The 24,770-nt window shown below is 41.9% G+C and overlaps 1 long non-coding RNA gene across 1 annotated transcript; it reads left to right on the top strand.

Moving 5' to 3' along the window:
• The first annotated feature begins 11,717 nt into the window (after positions 1-11,717).
• Positions 11,718-24,755, top strand: LOC122913373. The gene is made up of 4 exons (XR_006385716.1): positions 11,718-11,806; positions 13,559-13,677; positions 20,337-20,432; positions 24,650-24,755. It is a non-coding gene; the product is annotated as an uncharacterized LOC122913373 (long non-coding RNA).
• The last annotated feature ends 15 nt before the right edge of the window (positions 24,756-24,770 follow it).

Below are 24,770 nucleotides of genomic sequence, written 5' to 3'. Positions count from 1 at the left end.
AGAGACTATGGACTCTGAAAAACAATCTGAGGGGTTTGCAGTGGTGGGGGGGTGGGAGGTTGGGGTACCAGGTGGTGGGTATTATAGAGGGCACAGCTTGCATGGAGCACTGGTGTGGTGAAAAAATAATGAATACTGTTTTTCTAAAATAAATAAATAAATTGAAAAAAAATAATGCTTCAGTGAACACTAGTATGTAAATATCTGAGTCCCTGTTTTCAATTTTCTGGGACGTATACGTAGGACTGGAATTGCTGGATCCTATAGTAATTCTACATTCAACTTTAAAGAAACTGACACACTGTTTTCCACAGTGGTTTCAACATTTCACCTTCTTACCAGGAACATACAAGGATTCCAATTTCTCTACATCTTTACAAATACTTATTTCCATTTTTGGGGTTTTTTTTCACTTTTTGGATTATATCTATCCTAGTAGGTATAAAATGATATCTTATTATGGCTTTGATTTGCATTTCCAAATGACTAATGATGTTGACCATTTTTTATGTCCTTATTAACTACTTGTATATTTTCTTTGCTTAAACATCTATTCAAGTTCTTTGCTTATTTTTAATTTGGGGTATCTTTATTGAATTGTAGGGGTGCTTACATATACTGTAGATGTTAACCCCTTATCAAATGTGTGATTTGCAAACATTTCTTTCACTACAATCTTTTCACTTTTTTGACAATAACCTTTGATGTACAAAAGTTTTTCATCTTTGTAAAACAAAATTTATTGATTTTTTCTTTTGTTTCTTATGCTTTTAGAGTCATATCTAAGAATGCATTGCCAAATCCAAGGTCACAAAAATTTACTCTTATGTTTTATTTGAAAAGCTTGATGGTATTTAGCTCTTATATTTGAATTGTTAATCAATTTTGAGTCAATTTTTGTATATGATATGAAGTAAGGGTCTGAATTCATTTTTTGCATGTGGAAATCCAATTGTCCCAATATCATTTGTTGGAGACATTTCTCTCTGTGTTGAAAGATATGGGCACCCTTGTCAAAAACCAGTTACCTGTGGATATATTGAGTTCATTTCTGGACTCTTAATTCTGTTCTCTTGTTCTCTATAGAAGATTGTTTAGAGGAGTGAGATCTTAAATATAATAAATCTTCCAATCCGTCGACATGAGAGGTCTTGTATTTAGTTCTTCTCTAGCTTCTTTAGCAATGTTTTTGTTTTTTTGTTTTTTTTTAAAGATTTATTTATTTATTTGACAGACAGAGATCACAAGTAGGTGGAGAAGCAGGCAGAGAGAAAGAGAGAGAGGAGGAAGCAGGCTCCCCGCTGAGCAGAGAGCCCCATGCGGGACCCTGGGATCATGACCTGAGCTGAAGGCAGAGGCTTTAACCCACTGAGCCACCCAGATGCCCCTCTTTAGCAATGTTTTATGGTTTTCGGGGTATAAATCTTTTGCCTCTTTGGTTAATTTTGTTCCCAGGTATTTTGTTCTTCTGGATGTTATTGTAAATGGAATTGTTTTCTCAATTTCCTTTTTTTGATTGCTCTTAACCCCAACTGATTTTTTTTTGTTGATCTTATACCTTGCCACTTTACTTAATTTACTTAATTTATTAGCTTTCTTGTATATTCTTTGGTTTTCTATATATAGGGTCATGTCATTTGCCAATAGAGAAGGGTTTACTTCTTTTTTCCAATTAAATGCCTTTTATTTATTTTCCTTGCCTACTTTCTTGGATTAGAGCTTACAGCTCAATTTTTAATAGCACTGGTGAAGGCAAGCGTCCTTGTCTTTTTTGTGATCTTAGGAGGAAAGCTGTCATTCTTTCACCACAGAGCATGTTATCTATGGATTTTTTGTAAATAGGCTTTATCATGCTGAGGAGATTTCCTTTTATTCCTATTTTCCTTTGTGTGTTTATCATGAAGGGATACTGAATTTTGTAAAATGCCTTTTCTGCATCATTTGAGATGATTATGTCCCCCCCGCTTTACTCTATTAATGTGGTGAAATTTACCTGTGGATTGCTTTTTGTTGAACCACTCTTTTGCATTCCTGAATCCCACCTGGTGTATAATCATTTTAATATACTGTTGAATATTTTTTGCTGATGTTTTGTTGAGGATTTTTACATCTGTGTTCATAAGGAATACTGGTCTATAATTTTCTTTTATTATAACATCTTTTTAAAATTTATTTTTGAAGAATAGTTGACACATGTTATGTTAGTCTCAGGTGTCTGATAGAACGGTTTGATGATTCTGTACATTATTTAGTGCTCACCAAGATAAATATGGTTACCATCTGTCCTCATACAACATTATTACCGTATTATTTACTATACAACCTATGCTGTACTTCTCATCGGTATGACTTTTTTTTTTAACAGCTGGAAGTTTGTGCCTCTTAATTCCCTTCACCTACCTGGTTTGGTATCAGGGTAATATTGACCTCGGCATTAATTAGGAAGTGTTTCTCTCTGTTTTGGGAGAGTTTGAGAATGATGATGTTTTCTATTTTCTTTTTAAGTTGGTTTAAGCAATTTGCTTGTTCCTGGGAATTTGTCCATTCCACTAAGTTTTTAAATTTGTTATTATATAATTGTTCATAGTTTTATAATTGTTTTTATTTCTGTAAGGTGGATAGTTATGTCCCTGTTTTGTTTATGATTTTAGGTTTCTGTGTCTTTTTTTATTCTTTTTCTAGCTAAAGGTTGTCAATTTTGTTGATTTTTTCAAAGAACCAACTTTTGGTTTCATTGATTCTCTCTACTGATGTCTCTTCTTTTTTAACATAAATGTTAGAGCTATCAGTTTTCCTCTGAGCATGGCCTTTACTACATTCCATGGGTTTTATATGTTGAGTTTTTGTTTTCATTTTATCACTCTTTTCTCATTTCTCTTGTAATTTCTTTGATTTATTGGTTAAGAAAGTGTCATTATAGTTAGTATTTAATTATCTCTAAATACATCTATAGGTTCAACGCAATGCACATCAAAATCCTGGCAGAATTTTTTGTACATATAGACAGCCTAACTATAAGATTTATAAGGAAAAACAAAGGAACTAGAATAGCGAAAACAATTTTGAAAAAGAATAAATTTGGAGGGACCACACTACCGTATCTTAAGACGTGGTATAAAGCTACAGTAATCTAGACAGCATGATATCGACAAAAGGATAAACACTAGATCAATGGAACAGAGTAGAGAATCCAGAAATAGATCCACACAAATATAAACAATTGATTTCTGACAAAGGTGCAAAAACAATTCAACAGAAAAAAGATAGCTTTTCAATAAATATTATTAGAGCAGTTGGACATTAATATGCAATAAAATAAATCTTGATTTAGACCTCACATTGTATACCAAAAAATAAGCCAAAATGGATCAAAGACCTAAATGCAAATGTAAAACTATAAAATTTTAGAGGAAAGTGTAGGAGAAAATCTCATAACGTTCAGTTAGGGAAAACCTTCTTATATTTAACACCAAGAGCACAATCCATAGAGAAAAGTTTAATGTGTTAGACTTTGTCAAAAATATGTTTTGTTCTCTATAAAAGACACTGTTAAAAAAATAAAAAGACAAACTAAAGACTGTGAGAAAATATTTGCAAATCAAATATCTGACTAACCGCTTGTATCAGAAATTATAATGATCTCTCAAAAATCAGTGTCAGGAAACAACAGCCCAATAATAGCTGGGCAGAACATTTGGATATGTGCTTCGCCAATGAAGACATGCAGATGCAAATAAACTTAAGAAATGATGTACTCATATCAGTAGCCATTAGGAAATGCAGATTGATTAAAACCACAGTGAAATAGCAAAGCTTTGAAAAATTGGCAATATCTAGTTATGGCAAGGATGCATATGAATAGGACCTCTCACAAATTGTTGGGAATTCAAAATGGCGTGGAAAACAGTTTGACTGTTTCTTTAAATATGCATTTATCGAATGACCGAGGAATTCCATTTCTGGGTATTCGACCTAGAGAAATTAAACTTTTATTCGCACCAGAACTGTACACAGATATTAATAGCAGCTCTAGTCATAATTACCACATCAACTCAAACATTAGTCAACAGGTGAATGGGTGAATAGGCCATGATACGTGTAGGCCATAGAATACCAAAAAAAAGTAAATATTATTACATACAACAGCATGAATAAATCTCAGAGACATCGTCCTAAGTGAAGGAAGACGGTTTCAAAAGGTGACGTATTATGTGATTCTATTATTACGGTATTCTGGAAAAGACAGAACTGTAAGGGAGGAGAACAGATCAGTGGTTGTCAGGGGTTGGGCTGGGGGAGGGTTTTTGATTGAAATGGGACAACATGAGTGAGTTTTGGGGGTGATAGAACAGCTCTGTACATGCATTGTGGTGATGGTTGCACAAAATTCCACATGTGTTAAAATTCATAGAGCTATTCACAAAAAGTGCGAATATGGAATGTAAATGGATTTTAAAGAAAAGATTTTATTTATTTATTTGACAGAGAGAGATCACAAGTAGGCAGAGAGGCAGGCAGAGAGAGAGAGAGAGGGAAGCAGGCTCCCCGCCGAGCAGAGAGCCCGACGCAGGACTCGATCCCAGGACCCCGAGATCATGACCCGTTTTTTTTTAATTAAAAAAAAAAAAGCAAATAGGGGCGCCTGGGTGGCTCAGTGGGTTAAGCCGCTGCCTTCGGCTCGGGTCATGATCTCGGGGTCCTGGGATCGAGTCCTGCGTCGGGCTCTCTGCTCGGCGGGGAGCCTGCTTCCCTCTCTCTCTCTCTCTGCCTGCCTCTCTGCCTACTTGTGATCTCTCTCTGTCAAATAAATAAATTTAAAAAAAAAGCAAATAAAAGCAAATAGTTGTCTTAACACCTTCAGCCATGGTAGTAAAGCTAGCATATTTGTGTAAGCCATACTTGGGATGCAATCAAGCTGCATAATTCATAGAACTCATAACCCCTTAGGAAAACAATATGGATGATCTATCCATTTTTTCATATGGGAAGCATAGTTTTATTATTTGAAATGTTAAGATCCTATAGGTATTTTAATTTTGCTTTTATAAGATTCTGTAATTACATACAGCATTTATTTTATCCTGAGTACATGTGGTGACTCAGCCTCTGTCATATTGTCTTTATGAGCAAGTACCAGTACCATCTGCTTCGTGATCATCCTCCTTTTCACCCCTCCCAGGAGTACTTTGTGGACAAAGAGCAGGGACTGCCTTTCTGCAGACAGGGAATGCACATGCCATCATACTCAGGAGGAAATTATTGTAATAGTTTACTTATCTGCATTTGTTGGGTATTACAAACTCATTATAAATTTATGGGATAACAAACCAGTCCTCAAGATAAGTTTTTGTAATGATATCCTGTAAGGACTGGCCATAATTTCCCATCGGTTAAAGGCAGCACCGTAGAAGAAATCATGTCTGTGGAATTCAGGTTCTTCTCCTACCACTTATTAGAAGCAATTAATTGACTTCTATAGGCTTTGTTTGTCTCATCATTAAAACATGACTGTTTTCACTTTGAAGTTCTATGTTCTCTGATGCACCTACATGTGTTTAATTACTTACTACATCATATGGCTGGTGTGTTTCCTTTCTTTTAGCCTCGTTGACATTATTTAGCTTCTTCATAGGGTTCTAATAATCCTTTTGGAAAGACTGACCTGAGATTAAAAAATAATTCCTTGAGGTGAATGTTATTCATTATGGATTCATTTATCATTTACTGAGCAGCACTATTCTAAATTCTAGAGAAACAGAGATGGAACGATTATCTTCAGAGCTACAGTCTGTCTACTGGAAGAGAAAAATAATTATAATACAGAATGCTAAGTGTTATGATACCCCTGTGTTCCGGAGGCAGTGGGATACAGATGAGGGTCAGCGAAGGATGACTGGGTGAGACACAGAGCTCAGTTTTGAAGTATGAGTGGACACTGACCAGCAGAGACAGAGAGATTCTGAGCTGAGAGAGGACAGCACAGGATAGGGGATCACAGCCGGCGTGCACGGGAGAAGCCAGCAAGCCAGACCGTGGACAGCATGGTGTGTGTGCCCCACACATGACTTGGATTTTTTTTTTAATTTTATTTATTTGTCAGAGAGAGAGAGGGAGAGAGAGTGAACACAGGCAGACAGAATGGCAGGCAGAGGCAGAGGGAGAAGCAGGCTTCCTGCCGAGCAAGGAGCCCAATGTGGGACTCGATCCCAGGATGCTGGGATCATGACCTGAGCCGAAGGCAGCCGCTTAACCGACTGAGCCACCCAGGCGTCCCATGGCTTGGATCTTATCCAGAAGGGATGAGGAGCCCAATGAAGGAGTCCAGTGAGGAACAAGGATGTGGTCAGAGGTGTACTGGGGAGGTTCGGTTGTGTGTCTGTGTGGTGGGAAGGGAAACAGGAATGTGGATTCTGGAGACCAGTTTGAGAACCATCCCAGGGATCTAGGAAGGCAAGAGTGACAGTTTGGATTGAGAAAAGAATACAGATTCAGGAGGTGTTAAAGAGGTTGAACTCTCAAGCACTTAGAGAAGAACCAGCTGTGGTGGTTACATGACACTTGGCTACTGAATATGCTGCCTTTTAAAGTCATTGCAAGCCACTCTTCTGTGTGTACATCATGGGCACATGTTGCTCTTGGTACTGACGGTACCTGTCCAGGGGAGCCACTCGGTACTGGTTTTATTATTATCTTAGAGGGAGACAGAGAAGAATCAGGAAGTGACAGTTTTGTGAACACTACACATTATGGTTTAGGAAGAGTAATCTGACGGTATCATGGTTTGGAGATGAGACTGGAAGCAGGGAGACCAGTTAGCGAACCACCTTGAGATGAGAGGTGATGGAGGCCCTGCTTCAAATTACGTTCTTCCCCCATGGGAGGACGTCAGTGGAGGACATTAGCGCGAGTAGGAAGGGGAAAAGCTACTCACTTCTGTGGGTAGAGTGACATTTTGACTCAGGTCTATAGAGTGGATTCCCGGGTCATAGATAATATAAGTCACCCTGATGCTGTAGAAATACAAATGTTTGCATATGCTTTGTATTTGTCTGTCTGACTAAAATTATCTATCCAGTCTAAGTAACCAGGTGGTAGCTCAAGAAAGTGAAATTCCCTTTACCAGAAATGTCTGTCTTCATAACCCATGTCCGATGAAACACAGTGACAAAGCCTTATCTCTGGATCTCCACTTTTCTGCCCCAATTCACCACCATCTCCTTCCCATAGGACATTGCAATGATGATTTCCAGAAAGGTTGTGGTTTGGAATTGAATGTGGGAGATGCTTAGCTCTGATCAGTGGCAGCACAGAGACTAGGTCTCAGGAGGGGGTTTAACTGAGCATTTGTGTACTTTTAACACTGGTAGACTTTTGATGGTTTTGAGGGGACTTTTATTTTAAAAAAATTTTTTTGCTTATAAACAATAGAAATTTACTTCTCAGGAGGTTGTAAACCCCAAGATCAAGGTGCAGATTCAAAGTCTAACGAGGGCCAGCTTCCTGGCTTTTCAGACTTTGCCCCCAAAGTGGGGGAGAAGCTCCTCCTTGGGGCCTCCCAGGATGGCGCAGCCCAGCTCTGGCTGTGTGGTAGAGAGCTGGGGAGGATACTGCTGTCCAGTGGGGTGACCTTGGGCAAGTCATCTGACCCTACAAAGCCTTAGTTACCGTCTCTCAAAAATGAGATCATTAGTAGCAGCTATCTCATTAGAGTATTGTGAGGATAAAATTAACTAGTTCATGTTAAGCACTTATTATTCCTGCCTAATAATATTTAGTCCTATATATATTTAATATTAAAAACAAGAGTTTGTTCTTCCCGCCTATTTAAAATAGTTGGTTTTGGCACATCTAACTTTAATTCCAACCACCATATGATTATACTTAAAAACAAAGTACAAACAAAGTAGACTTAAAAACAATGTCTTTGACTAATTATTCTTCCCTAAATAGGGACATTAGGCCAAGTATAGTCTTTGTTTTTCCATGGGGTAAGTAGAGGGGGCTGGGAAGTGGAAATGTAGAGAAAAAAGAAATAAAAATCTAGCATTGTTCTTTTTACTTTTTCTTTTTTAAGATTTTATTTATTTATTTGACAGAGAGAGAGATCACAAGTAGGCAGAGAGACAGGCAGAGAGAGAGAGGGAAGCAGGCTCCCAATGAGCAGAGAGCCCAATGCAGGGCTCAGTCCCAGGACCCTGAGATCATGACCTGAGCGGAAGGCAGAGGCTTAACCCACTGAGCCACCCAGGTGCCCCTCTAGTATTGTTCTAATTAGACTGTGCATCTGAGAATAAATTGCTTTATTACCTGGGCATATTCTTATTTCTCAGGTATAGTAAGGAAACAAACATCAAAAATGAACCAAATGAACTTAAGAATCTGATCAAGAGCAATTCAAGAAAAGTTAGTGTTACTGTTAGTCGTATATTTTTATAAATACTTGTCTTGAGCCAAATGAAACCGTGAGTCCCTCATCCTTACCTAGAAAGCTCCCGGGCATGGTAGAGAGCCGTGCTCACAGTTACCTGTAGCCAGCCTCCCCACTGCAAAGTCAGCGTGAACCGTGTAATCGGTTCTGACATTTGCTGACTTCCTGTGTCAAACCAGTTGCTGAATCCAGTCTATTCTCCTTCGTAAATCCCTCATAATTCCATCACTCGCCTCTGGCCTTTTCTACCATGGCCTTCATTCATCTCACATTGGTAGCCTCGATCCTCACAGTGGCCCTGGACTGGTCTGTGCCTCCACCCCTGCTCTCCCTCGATCCGTCCTCTGTGCCAGCTGGTTTCAGTCTACTGATCAAAATCCATGGTGAATTTTGGTGGGTCGTATGATCAATGGCATTGATTACAACCCTCATTTTTACAAAGTTGAACCAAACAGAATAGAATATACCTGAGTACATTGCATATAACCAAGGTATGTATGATTTCAGGAAATTTTGGTTTCACAGGTACCTTGGTGGACCCCCAGGGTCCTGATATAAAATGTTAATACTTACAGGAGTTACAGGCAAAAAGTTTGGAAGTCCCCAGTCTATATAGCTCTAAGAGTAACCTTTTTAAAAGGCAAAACTGTTTCTGTTCCTCCCTGCTTACATTTCTTTAGGATCTCCCCAGTGCCTCTAGGATAAAAGCAGTTTTTAGTCTCCAGTTCAAGGCTAAGAGAGGTTTTTCATTATTCCAGTATTAGTAGGGCATTCAAGAGCCTTCCTTCATCATTCAGCATTTGCTCCCCATCTTCTTGACCCAGTTCTCCAGATGTGTCCTACAGCAGTAATTCCCACCTTAATGAATATTGGAATAACCTGAGGAACTTGGATTAAATCCAGATCCCTGAGCCCTACCCCCAGGGACCCTGATTCAGTAGGTCTGAGGTAGAACCCAGGAATCTGCATTTGTATCACCAAAGCATTCTGGGTAACGAGAATGAGGCTGTTGGATTCTCAGTCATGAGACAGAGTGAAAGGGACTTAGAGGACTAAGTGCTTAACTCTTCCTTGTGAGGGGACGAGGGGATGGGAGAACAATAAGTTTGGTCAAGAAAAGCTCAGTCTGAAATTTCGGCATTTGAGCTAGATCTCGGAGGTGAGGAAGGAGTTACCAGTGGAGTAGCTGAGAGGGAGAGGGTGAGAGAGACCGAGGAGGCAGGGAGGGACTCCAGATTCTGGTCAGAGGATGGCCTGTGCTGGTGACTGGAGGTGTAAATAGTATGTGGAGTTTGGTGAACGCAGATACTTTGAATAAGTGAATAAATGTATGTCACTCACTCACAAATGATTTGTTGAGCTCCTTTGGCATACCTGTACAGGCATCGTACTAGGTACAGGGATACAGCTGTGGAAACGCCCTTCCCTCATGATGCAGGAATGCCGAATGCCACCCAGAGGGGCGGGGGTCCGAAAGCCTCCATGAGACCACCTGGGGAACTTGTCTGAGTAAACAGCACTTGAGAAAGCTATAAAGCAAAGCAGGAATATCACTGCCTTGTGTCCTCAAGAAACCACTTCAGTTTGCAGAGGACCACGTGCTGGGAGGCGGGCTCAGCTGGGAGGCGGTGGCTTTATCTGGGAAGAGATGAGTGAGCCTTTAAACTGAGATGGGACACTGAGATGCAGAAGTGGGTTTGAGATCGATTTAGAACTTAGTCACTTTAGGATTCTGTAAGTGATTTGTCACCGAAACCAGCACATCTGTAGCTTTGGGAAAACAATGGGCTAAAAGTGTTGTTTCGAGAAGTAGAACCTAGAGATCTACCATTACTTGCCAGATGTTTACTGGACAGGTGCCTGTTTCCCTCCTTATCCTTCCCTTACCCAGATCACATATTCTGTTTCTAGGATTCAGAATTCCATGTTTCATGCAGTGGTCCCTCTTCACATTGGATGGGCAGAGCTCTGAGGCGGTCAGAGAGCTCTGTGGTCTATATTGCCCACTGGATTTCAGAATAAAATTGCCCATCTGTCTGTACCGGCTGTGGTTTGATTAGTACAGTAAGAGGACTGTGTGTTAGAAGAGACACGGAATTCTGGATCTTCCTCAGAGCCAGGCTAAAACCATTCAGACACTCACCAGACTATTGGTTGAATCCTCTCTACAAGCCAGTCCTGGTTGTCCCTTCCACCAAACTTATATTCTGATGGAGGGAGGGGGACAGGAGAGCTGTGAGCAGATATCCACAAAATAAATGTGAGCACATGATAGTCAACATTTCTAAAATTTAGCTACTTGAATCAAAAGGATCCAGATCAGTGGTGTTCCACTTTCTCCCCCCAGACATGGACTTTTTAGCTTGAACTGTATTCTGGCTCAGAAACCCGTCTCACAAAATAATTACCAAGAGCTCAGGTGCAGGCAGAGGGTGAGGCCCCACCCCTCACGCGTCCTCTGAGGTGGTTTTGGGGACGCCTACCAATCATCTAGGTGGTGTGACAGCTACTCATCTGTTGACTGTTGATACTTAAGCTCTAACTTTTGCCTTCCTTGTTTGTTGCTTTCTTCTTTCACAGTCCGCTCAGCTCTGCATCTTTCCGCCCTGTGGAATTCCCATGTTCTGACTGGGTGCCTCGTCAAAGCCACCTGGCATGGCAGTTATGCCCTTGGCGTCGGTCATCTATAATTTCCTTTGCACTTGCCCTTGGCACTTTGGAAAGTGCACTTTGGATAGGCAAAGGCATCCAAACCAGGGTCACACATGCTTGGGTAATGGGCTTCCTGAGCATGAAACAGACATCTAGGGCCCCTGCTCACGTGGGTGCAGGAGGAAGCTGCCCCAGAAGTGTGGAGCTCTTGGCTTTCTTCTCCCATAAATTTTATTATCCTTCCAGCTCCTACAGGAAAAAAATCTCTTTAGTGCATATGTATGTGGCCACAGAGCTTCCATAGCTTCAGGTTTCCTGCCAGGACTAACGAGGGAATCCAGTGATTAAAAATTTTTTTTTAATGTAATTTGTAATTTTTAAATATTTTCAGACTTACAGAAAAGCTACAAAAAATAGAGAGATTCCCCAGATTTTCCCTAATGTTATCATCTTGCATAACTATAATACAGTCATCAGTCACCAGGGAATGAACATTGTCACAGTACAACTAACTGTCACCTTTGTGTCTTCAAGCAAGGGCATCATCGAGCCTCCAGAGATGACCAGAATTTACACGGATTCCTAGGACTTTGGACTGTATTTGTAGGAGATGAATATCTGTAGGAGATGAATGCTACTGTAGGAGATGAAATATTTCCTCACTCATCCTGGATAAAAGAGTACTTCACTTGGGCAGGATTTAAGGATTATAACCCAGTGCTCAGGGTATGTCATGAGTATAATTTATTTGTCGCTGCTTTCTTGTATTATGGCAACATGAAATTGCCCCGTAGTATTCCAGTTTGTCTCTCAATGAGCATCAAGCCCTACCAACTGCTTCACGGAGCAGATGAGATCGTAAGATAAACAATCCCTTGTTGAAAATCTCGGGACTGGTCCCTCAAGTCCAGCTCAGTTCCCTCACATCCCCTCGTTGTGTTTCTGTGGGTGTTTTGTTCGGCATGGCAGAAAGAACTCTTCACACCATGGGGCTGGAAGGTGTCCCCCACCTGCTGCGGTCGTGACCTAGAGCAGGGTGACCCAGAAGCAGGCACCTCTGTGGCGAGAACTAAACTGCACAAATTAGCTCCAGCACGTGCACACGGAGCTCACAAGCTGAGTGGCTCGGGTTACAGCCTGGTCACTGAAGCTGCAGGTGCATCCAGGAGCAGAGAAAGTACTACGAGTGAGGAGGTGCGAGAGGAAGAGGTGCCTGAAACAGGCCAGGGGCCTGCAGAGTCCGAGCAAGCAGCTCCTCACCTGTAGATGTGATCTGGCTTCGTTTGCTGCGGGGGATGCAGAGCTTAAGGACGGCGTAGGGAAGCAGACGGCATTCACTCATCGAGACAAGGATCAGGAATCCTCAGAGTGAGGCCTATTCCCAGGTTTACTTTTCCACCCCGGGATAGTAATACCAGGCAGTCCTTCCTGTTTGTGAAAGCAGGGATTCCCAAACACCTGCCGCCGGGGGCTCGGGGCAGGTCTCTGGTCGGTGGCGAGATGAGTTGGAGTATGCTGACGGATGCGGTCACAGAGCTGTCAGCCTTCTTTTCTTGGGATGAATTGTCCTTATTCCGAGATTAGGTCCCCTTCATTTTTGAGGTATTAAAGCATTCTTCCCTTAACGACATAAAAGTAGATGAAATAATTTTTTTAAGACCTCACCTGCAAAAATAAAACACAGCTGAGCCTGGAACAGCACAGGTTTTAACTGCACTTACAAGCAGATTTTTTAACAGTTCAGTACTCTAAATGTACTTTCTCAGCATGTTCTTTCTGGCTTATACTTTATTGTAAGATACAGTATATAATACATGTAACGTACAAAGCATGTGTTAGTGTTTTATGTTATTGGTAAGGCTTCAGCGTGTTATTTGTGTTTTTTTGCGGGGAAGTCACGTCATAAGTGGATTTTTAGGTACACAAGGAGGGGACTGCGGGGGGTGGATCTGTGCCCCCAATCCCCTGTTTTGTTCAGAGACACTGCATAGGTATTGTATTAGCTCTCAAATATTTTTTAGGAAATTGTTTTTTGAAATCCAGAGACCTGGAAAACATTGGTCTAAATGATATTTTCTGTTGTACAATCAGTATGAAAAAGGGAAAATATTTGGAATTTTCAACAAAACTGTGTGTGTTCAGCTGCAATATAATGATGAAAAACATTGCACATTCTATATCTTCCATCATCTGCAAACTTACCCTGGTATTTGGTGTTTCATTCCTAATAGCACTCAAAATAATGGTAATCTCCTCTGTAAATTTGATTGAAGTCATATGTTGCAACTTGCTTGCTTAGAAGGCTAGGATCTGAATGTTATCAGTTCAGGAGAGGGAGACTGAGGGAAAGAATTATCCTACCTGCAAGTAACTGCTATCATTTAAGGAAGTTTGGGTCTTACACAACCTAGAATTTTTGAAAGACCTTGACCCCCAGATTGCTAATGCTTCTTCCCTTTACTATCTTGTCGTTTGCAGAGATGACTGAAATAGAGGAGGACTTCAGCCCTTTTCCTGGAGGATATGACTATTTGGTTGACTTTCTACCTTTATCCTTTCCAAAAGAAAGCCCGAGCTGGGAACACGTGTATGAGGAAGTAAGTAGGACGTCCAGGGACAGTGCTCCTTCTGGTCTTCCTTTCTTTCTGCCTTTCCGAGTACACTTTTTATTTTAGAATGATTTTAGAGTTACAGAAAAGCTGCAAGGATAGTACTGAGAATTGTTAACATCTTACTTTACTGTATTACAGTTGTCATAAGTAATGAGGCCATATGGAAACATAATTATGAACTCAAGTCCGTACTTGCTTCTTTTTGAGTTAGTTGCAAAGACTCTACATGCTTGCTTCCAAAGAGCTGAGCTGCTTGAGTGCTTTCCAGACCTGTAAGCCTCCATCTCAACCTCCTTTCCCTGGCCTCCAGTGGCACCTCCTTCCCCGAACCCAGTGGGCATTCGTAGAGCGGGAATTAAGTCAGCATACAGCAGCGGATATCTGGGTGAGTTCCAGTGCTGAGCAAACCCCTCACCTGTGGCATGTGGTGGAAGGGAAGAGCTCCGGGGCTTCCGCCTTAGGACCAGTGCCCCATCCCTGCTGATCATAGGTTTTGAGCAACCGAGTTCACCTGTCCGAGCCTTGGTTTCTTTATTCCTTCCATGGGGCCTATTCCCGTTCTGCCATTATTTTTTTTTTTTTTTTGTCCAATAGTTAAATAACTAATAAATTACATGAGCATGCATTGGAATTTTCAATTCTATATGAATGTAACTTAACAACCATTAGGTAAATTAGGATATACAGGCCACTCTTGAATTTATTACATGTGCCATGGAAATGTATGCTACCTAATTATAGCAGTAAACTACATTTTAATAATTTGACTTGTATTTTGATATTAAGCCAAGTACTTGCCATTGAAGAGAATCCTAGGCTAAAGCTTCAATAAAATCAATAACCTACCGACTGCTTTCTGGGTTTTAAAAAAACAGGTTTTACATATAGGAAAAGTGTATGTGAAGCACCCATTTTAAGCAAAATGGATCTATTCAATGTATTGCTTTATTTAACAAACGCTTACATAGCTCAAAGCACTTTATAAAAGTATACGTCATTTATTCAACAACAACCTTATGGACACGGTATTACTATATTCCCCACTTGTGGATGAAGACAGCCCGAGGCTGTCCAGCTGGCAAGCGTTGGTGCAGAGGACTGACCTCAGTGGTCTAGCTCCAGGGTCTACATATTAGCCACTGAGTTGCTTCTCAAATCTGATTCACCAAATCTATACATTAAGGTATCTTTTAGCCTTAAAGGAGATCATCTTTGGACTTTTTTTGATTCACAAGTTCTTGTGAAATATTTAACCAAAAGTCACTTTTTCACAGCTTTTCATAATGCGTCTGTCGTGTGAGGCAAACAGCAGCTCTATTGCAGACTTAAGTGTACCGCGGGCTGAATTGTCACAACTGCTGCATATTTGGCTCTATGTAAAGTGGCTTTTGGTGCTTTTATCTGCCAGGACTTTTTTTTTTTTTTTTCTTCAAGATTTTACTTATTTGCAAAAAAGATCGTGCCCAAGAGCACAAGCAGGGGGAGTGGGAGAGGGAAAAGCAGTCTCCCTACAGAGCAGGGAGCCTGACATGGGGCTCCATCCCAGGACCCTGGGGTCATGACCTGAGCTGAAGGCAGACGCTTAACCGACTGAGCCACCCAGGCGCCCCATCTGCCAGGATGTTAGTGAGATTTCTTACGGTGAGGTTTGCTTAGGCCTGCCCTAGGGAGAGCTCCTCTCCTTGTCGCCTGGAGCCCCCTCATGCTACCTTTATTTAATTGTGAGTTTTTCAAACTCCTAAGTATATATTCTATTTTACCACCTCTCCCTCTGTCCTAGATGCTTGGCTCCAGTAGTCAGCCTCCTCCTGCCCCAGTCAGGACGGGCTCCTGTAGGTCGGCTGCAGGTCTTTCACCCTGCGACATCCCTTATCTGCCTCCAGACCCCACCCAGGTCTAAGCTGCCTTTGCTTCAGTCTTTCTGCTTATAACTGCCCAGAAAGGGTGCACGGGAGCAAAACCAGAAATACTTCCCTGCCTCCCATCACGTGACAGTGTAGCTGAGCCCTGGAAGCTGGCTGGCAGATCCGGCCCACTGACACCCAAGGGCATTGCTCTTTTGGCTTCTCATGTGCGGTGTTGCTCACCACAGACCGATCTTTCCGTGTATGTGTAGCACGTGTCATCCAGCAGGCTTTCCTTAAAGGCAGGGACTACCTGCTTCCACGCTCAGAGCTGGCTCACGGCAGATCCCGTACACGGGAGAGCTGAGTGGGGCTGTGGAGAGCATGTGCATGGTTGGAAGGTGGCCATGCTGAGGAGCTCCAGCTGCTCTGAATTGTCCAAAGAACTTGGAAGTCTGGGTATTTATGTGAAATACCCAGATTGACAACTTAGCAGAAAATTAATTCAGTTTTTAAAAAGGGCACTATGCAACGGGCTAGGCTGTCCTTGGTCAGGTGTGAGGTCTGGAGGTGAGGAGATAGCTGTGAGCCTGGGGGGTCTCTGTAGTACTGAAGTGTGGAGCTCCTTGCTTCGGGGCCATCACAAGGATCCCACCTGCTCTTGCTATCCCCCCAAAACTGATGCCATTTACTCAGAGAACTGTCTGAAGGTGTGTGGTGAGAACAGTGCAGAAGCCCAGGAAGGGGCCAGCTGTTTGATGCACACTGTACTGTGTGTCCTCACGGTCATCCGTGGGAGCCTGCCTCTACCCCTGCACATGTGGACACCCTCCCCTCGTGCTCCGGGGTCCTGCAGACTCTGTCTTTACTTGCCACTGCTCAGCCTGCTCTCCAGGTTCACGTTGGGGGGAGTCTCCTTCTTGTCAGTGACTCGCTTTGCTTCCTGTTCTCTGACAGTTCATACCCGTGTAAATGTGTTGTGAACATTCTAGTTGGGCCTGACGTGTACAGAAGACACGTTTATGCATATGCATCCTTTCTAAAAAATACTTCTTTATTCATTTGGGAGAGAGAGGAAGAGTGTGGGTGGGGGAGGAGTGGAGGGAGAAGGAAGGAGGATCTCCCGCGGACTCTGCATTGAGCACAGAGCCCAATGCAGGACTCAATCCCACAACCCCGAGCCGAAATCAAGAGTCCAACACCCAACTGAAGGAGCCGTCCAGTCCATCTTTTTGACCTTGAGTGTTTTCTTCATTCCTATGACACTACCCCTTGTTTTTTCACTTCCTGACTATCCTTCTGCATTTTTTTGGGTCCCTCTCCAGGCATCACTAAAAGCTTGTTTCCCTCCAGGGCTTCGTGTTCAACTCACTCTTTCTCTTGAATCTCTAACTGGGTGACCTCGTAGGCTGCTACCACTTCTCTGCTAATGACTTCCAAACCCGCACATCCCACCCTACAACACAGTCATGCCAGCAATTCTTTACTGTCTGCTGCCCGCTAGATCTATCATCACCCAGATTCCAAATCCTTGGTACCTCCTTTCAACCTGTTCAAAATACAGCATATCCTCTTCCTTCTCTAGAACTACTCTTCCTCTTTTCTGGACTGTTGGCAATACGGACGCCTGACCTTGAGCCATACTAGACACAGCGAAGTCACCCTCCAGCCTTCTCTTCCCCTCCTCCCCACAGCTAATCAGTCACCCAGACCTTCCCATTTTCTACTCTATTTCTCGGTCCCATCCCCCAGTCTCCTGTGTGCTCTTCCCCAGAACAAAGGGTCAGAAAGGCCATCTGCCCTCCACCGTGCGGAGCTGGATCCAGACCCACGTCTTATGAGGGGCAGCGTCATCCTGACCGAACGGTGCTGTTGCCTTAGTCTGCTGTTTAAGTGCACGATGCATATGGTTGTACGGGAACGGTGCAGGCCGGAGAATAAATCCAAGTTACCCATCTTCGAACCCTTCTGTGTCACTTAAGGACCTGTCATTTATGACATTTGGCCTTGGCCGGCACTCAGGTGCTGTTTCCCTGGGGGGAAATGCTGATGCCCAGCACTGGAAAAGCTCCTGGTAAACTTTAACACGAGTACTAATGAACTGTCGAAGCCACGTCTGATCTGTCGAAGCCACGTCTGATCTGTGAAAAGCAAGTCTGACTAGGCAAGTCATTTGTACATCCATACAGATGTTTCAGTCCCTTCTGCAAGTAGTTTTTAGTATAGGAGATAAAGGAAGATTATTAGAGGCAAGGTGTATATTTGCCAAGAGAAGAATGAGGGGTGGTGTTTATGTGACAAAGTTATGGTCAATGAAGACAGTTCTTCCCTGTGTCACATTTTTGCCTGTGCCCAGCCCTATGTAAATGTGGTGGACTGGTTGGTTAAGGGGAATGGCCCACTGAGTTTCTGCCTGCCTCCACTTCAAAACAGTGTAAGTCTCTCATCACAAAATTGTGTACCTCTTTAAGACTGTATTTGGGGAGCGCCTGTGTGGCTCCATTGGTTAAGTGTTTGCCTTCGGCTCAGGTCATGATCCTGGGGTAATGGGATCGAGCCCTGCATTGGGCTCCCTGCTCAGCAAAGAGTCTGTTTTCCCTCTGCCCCTCACCCTGCTCATACTCTCTCTCTCTCTCTGTCAAATAAATAAATAAAATCTTTAATTAAAAAAATCATAATTGCAATATTTGAGCTGAAATGTCAAAAGGCTCATTTGCTATTTTTTATTTGCAAAAGAATCCCCAAGAGGGAGAATCATTTCTTATCTTTAACACTGACCCTCTGAAAAATGCAGGAATTTAATTGTGAATAAGCAAAACTTACCCTCTGGTTCTGCCTTGAGCTTGCAAACACAGGCATGTCTTAAAATCTATCTCCCCTTCCCACCCCCCCTTCCCTTCTTTCTTCTCTCTCTTTCTTTCTTTCTGACTTACTACCTTATGAATGTTTTAAAATTATTTTTAGAAAAGGTAAAGAATGTTGAAGCTTGTAAAATAAAAAGTAAATAATCTCCCCACCCTTCCCACAAAACCCTCTCTCTTTCCTGCCTTTCCCTCCACCCACTTTCCCTGGCAAACTCTTGATAACTCTGAATAAGCTCAGTGGATAGTGCCCCAGGCCTGTTTCTGAGTATATCAACATTCCTCTAAATAGAGTTGTTCTCAGGTGCCTCCTTAGCGCAGTAGGCAGTGCATCAGTCTCATAGAGCTGTTCTCAATAAAATGTCCCTTATAGTTGGAGGGAAAAGTTTGTGATTGCTGTTTGTTTGTTTGTTTTTAAATGTTCTCCTAGTACATACACTCTGTAACTTGTTTTGTTTTTTACTCATCACTGTATCTTTGGTATCCTTTGTGTTGAGACACACAGATCAGCCTCAAATTTTTTTTTTAAGGTTTTATTTTTAGGGGCGCTTGGGTGGCTCAGTGGGTTAGAGCCTCTGCCTTCGGTTCAGGTCGTGATCCCGGGGTCCTGGGATCGAGCCCCGCGTCGGGCTCTCTGCTCCGTGGAGAGCCTGCTTCCTCCTGTCTCTCTGCCTGTCTCTCTGCCTGCTTGTCATCTCTGTCTGTCAGGTAAATAAATAAAATCTTAAAAAAAAAAAAATTTAAGGTTTTATTTTTAGGTAATTTCTACACCCAACATGGGGCTTGAACTCACCACCCCAAGATCAGGCATCACAGGCCCCACTAACCGAGTCAGCCGGGTACCCCAAACCTCAAACTTTGTAATGGTTGTAAAACATTTTAACTTTCGTTCATTTTCAACAGAACATATGCCTGACTTCTTATTCTGGAAAAATAGGATTGAAGCAACTTTTGGGGAGACGTGAGAGGTTATTTTTTCCTAAGAAAACAGTTTCCTCTTGGAAGCTCCTAGAATATTGATGTTAAAGACTATCTAGTTCTGTTGTTTTGATAACGCAGGCTGTATATGTAAGAGGATTCCTTAATGAATCTTGGGAAACAGTCACAGCCTAGTTTATTTTAGTTTCTCTTCAAATGAGATTTATGAGTTTATTGACTATTTTTCTGGTTTTAAAAATGATATATCTCTATTGGAAATTTGAGAAAAGTTACCTAAAAAAATCTTTTTAAAGTTAAATTAAAAAAAAAAAGTTAAAACCACGAATAAACCCACCACCCCAAGAGAGCCGTTGAGATTCTGGTGCCTGGTTAATCTTTCCTTTCAGTTTGTTAGCCCATACACATGTACTTTTTGTAAAAATAGAGTCATATCATACATACTTTTGTATTTGCCTCTTTTTCGAACCATTTTTGATCTACCTGTAAGCTATTTCTAACTTTTCATTATTCGAAACTGACTCTGATTCAGCAAATTAACCTGTAGATGTGTCTTGCACACTCTCCATTGATTTCCTCAGGGTGCGTGTGGGGGTAGGGGGCGGGGGCAGATGTGTCAGGCGCATGCGCAGTGCTTAGGCTTCAGGTGTGCTCTGCCTCGTCGCTAATCAAGCCAGTGTCCTCCCCCAGATACGCATAGGAGAGGACTCACTCACCTGTACCCTTACTAGTACCAGGTTCTAATGCTTTTGTCTACAGAACATAAATCTTTATTTTCACATAGAATTCCTTAAAGCAAGGCGCATTGTGGTAAAATAAAAATAAGGCACAGTTGTCCTGTTGGAAGGGACTGCTTTCAGCACACTGAAAATGCTAGTCTACAGAGAGAGCTGTGGAAACACCCTCCACAGGGGGCAGGAGTACCAGGTACCAGACAGAACCTGACCTAACAGTGGTCACGGAAGTTTCCAAAACGTGTTTCTCTGCTTTATTTCTTTTACAGGTTTTGCAACCATTTTCAAATCAAACTGCCTCTAACACCGCCCAGCTGGAGGTCCTTCCTGATGCACTGGGGGTAGAGCAGGCCTGAGCTTTCCAGGTGAGGCCTCCTGGATGTCTGGGAGACACCCCTTGCCTAGTCCCCATCATACACTCTCTGCCATCTAAATTAATCAGGCACCATGCCTGCCAGAAAATCTAACTTTCAGGGGAGTGAGAAGAGTTAACATTACCAGAACATTCAAGCTTAAAAATAAGTAAACAAGGGACGCCTGGGTGGCTCAGTTGGTTAAGCAGCTGCCTTCGGCTCAGGTCATGATCCCAGCATCCTGGGATCGAGTCCCGAATCGGGCTCCTTGCTCTGCAGGGAGCCTGCTTCTCCCTCTGCCTCTGCCTCTGCCTGCCACTCTGTCTGCCTGTGCTTGCTCTCTCGCCCTCTCTCTCTGATACATAAATAAATAAAACCAAAAAAAAAAAAAAAAAAGTAAACAAAATGAATAGCGGATGCGTCCCGTCCAAGACCATAGAATCTTCTCTCTGGTTGAGGCGACCACACAGCCAGTTAATAAACAAGACAGAAATTATCCCAGGTAGTGTGAGCGTTCAGAACTAAATCCTGAATACGTGCAAAGCAGCAACATAAACCAAAGGGAGAAAAGCTAAAAACAGTATTTGATGGAAAACCTCACCTCTCTGTTTGCAGTGGACTGCTCTCTTTTTCAGGCTGATGAAGATCAGCCTGTCTGGCTCAAATTCCATTTGACATTTCTTCCTACCACTTGGGATGTAATTTTACTAACTGAATTAAGAGTTATGTTTCCTCACATTTACTATTAGAACAATCGCATAATATTACTACAAAGATAGTGAATTCTTTTACTCATGTGTTTATTTATAAGTTTACTTATCCCACAAACATCTATCCCATCACATTGTGTCCTAATAATCTGTTTTCTTTTCTGGTCAGTAGACTCTGAATTTCTTAAAAGTAAATACTTTTGCCTGTGCTTAGCACAGAGCCCAGAGAACACGTGATTTTATTCATGGTAGGCAGTAAGGAAGGAAGGAAGGAACAGTGAATTTCCATCTCCCACCTTTAGTATGACTTGCCTCTTCAGCTGGGCATCAGTGTCCCTACCAGTAAAATTAAGGTTCAAAGTAGAACATTTTTTTTCAGTTGTGAAGTTCTTTGTTTCATCTTCTAGTTCTTTCTTCTGTTCTCCAGTCTACCACAAAGCACTGGGCTAGATCTTCTCAGTGACAATTGTAAACTAGAAGGGATGCCAAGGGAGTTCACTTATAACTGGATTATAAGGTAGATTATATTTGTGTTACAAACACTGTGGAGAGAGAAATTACATCTGACTTTTTGAAATGACCAAGAAGAACGTTCTGGAAAAGGTAGTCTTTGGGTGGGGAGGGGAGGTGGTATTCGGAGTGTGGCTCAGAGTTTGGGTCAGGTTCTTCATAAAGCTGAAATGGAGGAGCGATGGTGGAAAGAATATTCCACACGGAAGAAGTGGGTGAAATTTTAAAAGGAAGAAAAATGCAAGGCAGATTAGAGCCTGGGCAAGTTCTCCCAGAGTGACAGAGAAGGGAGGCAGAGAAGAAGCATGAGTGGCGCTGGGAGAGTAGAGGCAGTGGGGCTCAGGGGAGATGTTGAGCATGTCCAGTAGTTAGGAAAGCCAGGAGGCATGGAAGGGAAGGAGGAACAGATGGAGAAATCATTCAAGGTCTTGGAGCTGGAGCAATTCAGAGAAGGTCTGGAGTACTTCTGTGTAAGCGGGTGAATGAACAGGAGTAGAGATGAAGGTAACATTGATGAAGAGATGGTAACATTGACGAAGGTAACACTGACGAAGAGATGAAGATAAAGATGAACAGGAGCAGAGATGAAGGTAAAGTCAGGTCATCGTGTGCATTTTGAAGTTGTTGCATCAGGGAAGCAATAATGCACGGAGGTCAGCACCTCAGACTTGGAGTCTGGCTTCTCCAGGTCAAACCTTGGCTGTCATCTACCGTGTGACCTTGGGCAAATTAGTGGACCTCCCTGTGTGTCCGGTTTCATCTGTGAAGTGGATCTAATAGGAACAGCTACCTCACGGGTCTGGGTCACATGCCGGGTACTTCTGAGAAAGTAGCACCTGGTAAGTGAGGGATAAACACAGACAATCTCTGTCTGATTAAATAAACAGGAGCATCCTGTGACCTACAGTGTCATTTGGTGAATCGGGCAAAAGTTGGGAGAAGAGTTGTAGTCCAGCTCATGTTCCAGTTTCAGATTCCCGCTGATCTTGAAGGCTCAAAGGCTATGTAATTCAAGCTGAAGAATAAGGTTAAAAATTTGTCCCAGGGCACCTGGGTGGCTCAGTTGGTTAAGTGTCTGACTCTTGGTTTCAGCTCAGGTCATGATCTCAGGGTCATGAGATCTAGCCCCACGTGGGGCTCTGGGCTCAGTGTGGAGCCTGCGGAAGACTCCCCCTCTTCTCCCCCTCCCCCCACTTGTGCACCCACACACACGTGCTCTCTAAAATAAGTAAATCTTTAAAACAATGCAATAAAAAATGAAAAAGTATTAAGATGAGATTTATACTTAATATCTTTAATTCACAGAGATGCCAAGCAAACAAAATTTAGGAATTTACTGATGCCATATCTTAAACACAGCAAGTTTATACCAAAGGGTCTTACACCTTACTGACATCAAGAATGGATAATTACGTATTGCACTTGTGAGATGTTCACCTATTTTATGTTTGTGGGTGACTATATAGCCAAATCATTTCTGTTTTCCTTATTACATGCCCAATTCTCTGGAAAAGAACTGATGGCCACATAGGAACAGATTGTCTATGGGAAACAAAGCCTAATGGAAGGAGATTGAATCCAAGTATTGAAGAAATAGAATAAGAGGAGACCGAATTCTCTAGGGGATGATGAGGAAACCAGAAAGTGGTGGGGGAGCAAACATTTGGTTAGAAAAAGAGAAGAAAGAAGAGAAATAGATAAATGAGTGGTCAAAAGAAGAAAACAGGAAGGAGGAAAAACTTCAAACAGAATTGTCAAAGAAGAATCTATTTTGTTCCTTAATAGATTGATTGCCCAAATAGGGTCCATTAATTTTGGGTAAGAGGGCTCATGAGCTGTCTTCAGTTTTTCAGAAAGCTTTGTTGAAATCATACATTTGTCAAAATAAGGCTGCAGAGGCTTCCCTCAACAGTAAAATTTCATTGGGACTGGCATGATGTTGATTCAGGGACAGAATTGGCCATTTTGTGCAGCTTATGAATTCTAACAAGTGGAAAAATCTTTGACTAATAAAAAAATCTGAATATTAACTAGTAATAAAATAAGCTTTGAAGACAAAAACCTTTCAAAATCAATAGAAAAATCAACAATAAAGACTAATATCTTGAAAAAATGGGGAAATCCTCTTCTGAACATGTAAATCCATTGTTTCAGTGGTTAAGATAGGCAGCTAGTTTATCTGTTTCTGCCACTGTCTGTAGTTTTTGATGATATTTGCAGGATTAAGGCACAGCCATGCAAATCTATCCCTAGAAAATGTGATTGTTCACAACGTTTCCATTTTACATGTTGCTGTTTCTAGTACAACATACACACACACCTCTCATTGAGTGAACCTCGAAATCGGTTTTCTGATTATATATACTACCTCTTTAATTCTGAAGATACAAGAATCCAGGGGTGGAGTTAATCTCCTTAAACACCTAAATTCACACTTGGTAATGGAAATGTTAATCTGTTTTTCTTTGGGATTAGCAGCAATGATGTTCCATTGCTCTGGTTCATCTCACACATTATACAGAAATGCTTGTAATTCAGGTATCTTATTTTGTGATTTACACTATGTAGTAAATTCTAATTGTTACTGAAAAATAAATGTAATATATATCAGTAGAATGCATGTTAAAATGTATATGATGAGCAAATAAAGATTATCTTAAAATGTGTATTTGTTTTCTTGCCACCAAGCCTATCTTTATTTTCATGCCCACTTTCCAGCGATGTCCTTCTAATACCCTCACTCCAGCAACTCTGATTTCACCAAGACCCTTGACCCTACATGTCCTCACTTTGCTTCTCACTCATCTAAGCTATGTTCACTTCACCCTCCTCTTTCTCGTTCTACCCCGCATTACCTGCCCTCTTTCCCTCTCAAATCTCATTTCCATGACATAAGCCAAACACTGTGAAGTTATCCTCTGCACCTTGCCCTGACGTCCACTACATTTGCAAAGATTTCTTATATCTTCCTTACTAATTTGAATGCCTTTTACTTCTTTATGTTGTCAGATTGCTGTGGCAAGAACCTCCAGTACTGTGCTGAAAAGAACTGGTGAGAGTGGACATCCTTGTCTTGTTCCTGATTTTAGGGAAAAAGCTCTCAATTTTTCACCATTGAGTATGATGTTGG

This window comes from Neovison vison, chromosome 1 (assembly GCF_020171115.1).
Source record: "Neovison vison isolate M4711 chromosome 1, ASM_NN_V1, whole genome shotgun sequence".
Taxonomy (NCBI): domain Eukaryota; kingdom Metazoa; phylum Chordata; class Mammalia; order Carnivora; family Mustelidae; genus Neogale; species Neogale vison.
The sequence above is the reverse complement of the archived record's forward strand: the minus strand, read 5'-3'. Positions and strand labels throughout refer to the sequence as shown.